We start from the raw sequence: 6,007 nt of genomic DNA, 5'->3' as shown, positions 1-6,007 counted from the left end.
AGGTTAAGGGAGCACCGTTTAGAGACAGAAAGAGGAATGAGACGTAGTCTTTGCTCTTGAAACTCACAAACCTTACAAACACAAACAACTGAAAACTAGAAGGAATAAGCAAAGGATCTGGAATTATGGTTCCACCATGCCTTTGAACAAGTCACTTCATTTTCTGAGCCTCAGTTTCCTTAAACAGAGGTGATAACATCTCTTTTTACACTTTAAGACATCTCCTCTTTTTACATTTTAAGACAGATAGGAGATTCAGATTTTTGAAATGAGTGTGATATATCAAATATCAAGTTGTACACCTTAATTATATACAATTTTTGTCAATTATTCCCCAATAAAGACAGTGGGGTGGGGTGGGGGGTTGGTGTGAAAAAATGCTCTGTAATACAGTGTGTAAATAATAAACAGGCAATGCCTAAACTCCTCCATAGAATATGTGCATTATGACTGGAGAATGACTTTCTCCGGGTGAAACGAAGCACCAGAAACAACAGGCTGGGAAGAGATTTAGGGAACACTGTTTGGACCTTGTCAGTGTCCCTAATTTGCTGCTTTCAGGTCTTGGATCTGGGAAGACATTGGTGACCTGAACCAGCTTGCTGCCCTGAGGTCTTTCAGAACCCTGATTCTGAAAGAGTTCAGGATGTGCTTCTTACTCTTTCTTCTGCTTTGAAACATTTGTCTTCTGCTTTCAGCTCCAAGTGCAAGTTGCTGTACAGTGATGGGTCTTTACTGCCCTCTTGTGATCACTCCCTGTCATAGTTGCATTGACTTTTGAAGGGGTGTGCGTGACAGCCTGAGGAAACCAGAGCCAACCCTCAAGATCAAGATTTTCCAGGGCCAGCAGACGGCTTAAAGCCCAAATTAAAGCCAGCTGCTGTAATCCGGAGCTCCTTGAAGGGAAGGGGTAGTTCCGCCTGATTTTGCCCCAAATAGTTCAGGAATCCAGGCCTGTGCCTGCATTAACCCTGCTAAAATGGTTAGTGCTTAGATTGTCCAGCTTGTCTGGAACAAGTTCTGGAAATGAAGGCAGCTCTAAGGTCCTTTCTCTGCCTGGAAAACCCAAGCACAGGAAGGGCCAGGACTAGAACTTGCCCTGCAACCCTCACACCTATAAAGCAACAGTTAACTGAGCACGTATTTTGTGAACTGGTAGGTGCCATGAGGTGCAGTTGGGGTACAAAATAAGATAGTTCCCACCCCCAACTCAGAAAGTTTACAAATATAAATGACCCAAGCACACATATAATTAGCAGATGTCAGGTCATCCGAGCAAGGGGTATCACAGGAGTAGAAATAAAGTGCTGTAGGACTGGTGGGAAAAGGGAGATTAGTGACAACCAGGGGGATCACGGTTTCCTGAAGATAGTGAGACTCAAGCTGAACTTTTAAAAATGAGTAGGACCTTACCTAGTAGACATGAGCAAGGAAGACCACAATAATGCTAATAACTACATTTTGGGGAGCTGATTGGGTGTCAAGCATGGCTAAAGGTTTTACAGATAGCTCAGCTATTTAATCTCCACAACAGTATTATGAGGTAGCTATTACTTTCTCCATTTAACAGACAAGGAAACCGAGGCTCAAGGCCATGTACGGCAAGACGTGATGGAAAATACATGAAGAAGTAAAAGCAGAAGTTGTGTTTGGGGCAAATAACCTATTATTACTAGAGCATGGGTTATACTTGGTGGGTAGCAGAAAGGGACAAGAGCAGATGGGGATGAGTTATGATGATCAAAAAGTACAGGAACCCTATGATATGGGATTTAAAAGCCTCAAATGAATTTGGACCTCACCCTTTGGATAATGGAGAACGTCTTGAGGTTTCAGAGCCAAGGATTCTGCTCAGTGATGTACTTTAGGATAACTCAGATGCATGGAGGAGAGCTTGATGAGGCAGAGACAAAAGGGAGGGAGATCTGCGAGGAGTCATGAGGCGAGGGGAGCTTGGGTCAGGGCAGTGGGCAATGCAGAGGAATGAATCCTAAAACCTCTACACGGAGAAATTGTTGAGATTGACTTGGGGTACTTCGATTTTTAAAAAGTGGTTAAAAAAAAAAAAAGAATGCACTTTAAATGGCTGAGCAAAACAAAGTTACAGTGTTTGGCTTCAAAGACCTCGAGAGACTTAAGTTATATGCTTCATGTTATACAACCCTCAACTACAAACATTTACACACGATGGTTATAGAATCCTCTTCCAGCAAAGGTCTTATGAAGCCTGCAGAAAGGCTTCCTCAAGAGATATAAGATACGTATGCACTGATTTATAAGATGTTCTTTCACGGGTTAGGTGGCAAGAAAAGTTGTCCTCTATAGGAGATAAACAGACTTTTACTTTTAAGGATAAAAGAAGACTCTAAATACTACACTTAAAATTCCATATGAAATTGGCAATTAGTATGGTCAGAACCAAGAATGTGAACTAAGTTCAGATAGAGAGTTATTATTAAATCTAGAAAAATCTCACACTACATATTTCTCACACTTTGCAAATGAAATAGAAATCTGTTCAGTCATATCATCAATTTTATTGATACTTCATTAAAATGTGTTACAAATAAATTCTATGAAGACTTGAAATTAAAAAAACAAAAAGACTGATTTGGAGGATGAAGAAGGTGGAGCTACATTCAGTGGGAACCACTGTACCCTCACATGCTGAGCCCTCAAACCTGTCATCAGTGCCAGGTCCTCTTGGGGGGAGAAAGACTTCTGGTCTCCCGTGGAATAGAGGTCTCAGTCCCACCCTGGACTGTCGTAGTGCCAAACCTCTAAAACCAAAGCAGGGCACAGTCCTCTCAGATTGCTGAGAAGAAATCTTGAAAATGGTTCTCAATGCCCACATCAAATGAGGAATCTCATGATCAAAGAGCAGCCTGTCACAAGAAGACATGATACCAGTTTGATGCCATGACCCACCCTCCACAAAGGTCAAGGAGAGTTTTACGTCATTTCCCAGCAGTTTGTCAAACCTGGTTTGGTCCCAACAGGGATGGACCAAACCTTGTATGGGAACTCAGCCATGCCAGGGGTTTGCATTCCTGCTTTTGATTGCCACAGGGCTGGCAGGCTTCCGTCCCTCTGGCTCCCACTCTCGGGAAGCCGTCCCCAGCTGCTGGTCACTTGTCACACCCTATCCAGGAGGTGGCAGCATTTCAATGGTAAAGCAACAGATCCCCAGGCTGTGGCTAACGACTTCAAAGTTTGATAGGAATTGTGTCATTATTTCCCAAAGAGTTAACTCCATCCAGCTACAGTGAAGTAGTAATGGGTAAAGGCTTGTAATGGGCTATAAGGAAATAATGGGACTTCATACTTCCTATGCTAGATTGGGACAATTCCAGGGAAAATATTTATAGCAGGCACTCAACAAACATTTATTGCATATACCAGGCACTATGCAAAATCCTTAGAAATGTCCTAAAGCAGACAAAGAGATTTGCTTTAAAGTTCCACTCACACCCCTGACCTTTCTTTCCAGAATGATGTTCACTGTACCACTTATTTACTTTTTCCCCAAATAAATAAGTACCTATAGCCAAGAAAAACTGTTCCCAATACCAAAGATATGGAGACCAGCTGTCCAAGACTGGGGTCTGCCTGCAAAATTCATGCCTGCCACCTGGTCTTCAAAATCACCTGAATCTTAGGCTCACCTGGTAGAAGACTGAAACTGCTCTCTAGACCTCTCTTGAGATCCAGACCTCTACATTCAACTGCTTTCTGGACACCTTTACTTAGATGTCTTAAAGGGACATCAAGTTCAACTTGTCCAAATGGACTTCACGATCTCCTCCACCTCCACCTGGTCCTCCTCCAGTGTCCCCTCATCTCAGCAAATGACGCCATCGGCCATTCAGATATATAAGCCAGTGATCTAGGAATTACCCTCCAGCTTCCTTCCCCCTTCACTCCCAGACAATCCAACACTCAGTCTCAGCCATTCTACTTGTTAAAATATTGCAGGGACCCCTTTCTACCTCTGTATCTCGATCTCCACTTAGTTCAAGCTGCCATCATCTTTCACCTGGATCTCTGCAGCAGACTTCTGACTGGTCTTCCTGCATCCTCTTGCCCTTTTCCATCCTTCCTCCAACCTGTAGCTTAAGTGTTCTTTTAAAGACCCAAATCTGACCACTTCACTATCACTAACATCCCAGTGGCTTCCTGTTGCTCTTTAAATACAGAGGCAGATATGATACGGAATTCCTGGGGAGGCCAGGAGAGACCAGGGACACCCTGCTTACAGATAACCTGTTGCGTTCTTGCTGTAACAATATTTTTTTGTAATGACTAATAACCTTGCTTTCGTTTCTGTGAAAAGGAGACTAGATCACTTTGATTTCTGGTAACCAAAAAACTGCAACCCATACAGTTCAGGAGGGGGTAATTAGCCTTCTGGATAGAAACTTTTCAAATATCCTAAAGACACTGTAATGAACATCTTGAGTCAGGTGAGACCCCAAAGATGAATCTGCCTAGAGCTGAGTGGGCCAAACCTGGCCTGCCACCTGTTTTTGTTTTTAAAATATTTATTTATTTATTTGACTGTGCTGGGTCTTAGTTGTGGCGTGCTGGATCTTTAGTTGCGGCATGTGGGATCTAGTTCCCTGACCAGGGATGGAACCCAGGCCCTCTGCATTGGGAGCATGGAGTCTTAGCCACTGGACCACCAGGGAAGTCCTGCCACCTGTTTTTATAAGTAAATATTTATTGGAACACAGTCACACTCATTCATTTGTATACTGCCTATGCCATTTGCACTCCAATGGCAGAGCTGAGTAGTTGCGACAGATTGTATGGCTTGCAAAGCCTCAAATACCTGGCCATTAATAAAAATGGTTTGCTGACTCTGCTCTAGAGGTTCTCCATTATGGGCCGCACATTAAAATCACCTGGAGTGCTTTTAAAAGGGATCAACTCAGAGATTCTGATTAAATTGATCTGACATGGGATCCTAGTATTAGAATCAAAAACTTCAAAAATTTCCCTAGGTAATTCTAATACGCAGCTACAGTGGAGAATCACTGATATAATCCAGTCTCCTCTCACAGGTAAGTCGGCCCAGATGTCAGGATATGTCTCCTTTTTGTAATGAATAACAACTACTAATATCTACAAATCCCTGTAAAGCATATCCATCTACATGGTCTCATTTTATCCTAGAACAAATCCAAGGTCCAAAGAGCAAAAAGCGTTACTGTCCCTGCTTCACACATGACAGAATTCAGGCTCAGGGAAAGGTCATGTCCCCAAAGTCTCCTATTTAGTAAAGAGAAGCTAACACTCACGTGCAGGTCTTTTGAAACAAGTCCACTGACCACTGATATTAATTGTACAAGTTACATATTTATATTTTATTTTGGCCAATGGAGTCCTACTTGCTTTCATGCTCTCAAGACACAGGCCCATACCTACCCCTCCCAGAACATTTAGATATCTGCCTTCCTAAAGCAGATGATGCTCTGTGTAGTCCCTAGGATTCCTCAAGGTCACTGTGAGGGTAGAGTGAGGAGGAGAGGATTGTATGCATGCAGATATGTGTGTGTACATCCAATCCCCATCCATCCCCAACTCAATTCAACCAGAGCAGGCATATTTTTTACCTGTTCAAGTATTAGGGTTCCACATACAATTCTGTTTGAATCAGGAGTTTCACCTTTGAAGACCACTGATCTGGCTCAGACCTCAGTCCGTGGTTTTGATCCAAGGTGGCACAGACACTCTGCTCCCGAATTCCTGTCACTTCTTACATCATCAAGTTCTTCCCTGTTGGTCTAAATGAAGTCCAAAATAATAGTTTCTCATAATGCCAATACTGGTATTGTTTTTTGAGAAATCAGACTTATTTTTAGTAGAACAGACATCCGTTAGGGTAACTGAAGTTTCTTGTTACTGCTTCCTGCCCACCTCATGCATCCCATATAATCCACATTGGGAAAGCATCATCCTCATCCACTCCCTCTCGCTGGGCCACAGCCTTTCTCCTGCCTGCTCA

The sequence above is a fragment of the Leucopleurus acutus genome, assembly GCF_964270905.1.
Source record: "Leucopleurus acutus genome assembly, chromosome: 12".
NCBI lineage: Eukaryota > Metazoa > Chordata > Mammalia > Artiodactyla > Delphinidae > Leucopleurus > Leucopleurus acutus.
The sequence above is the reverse complement of the archived record's forward strand: the minus strand, read 5'-3'. Positions refer to the sequence as shown.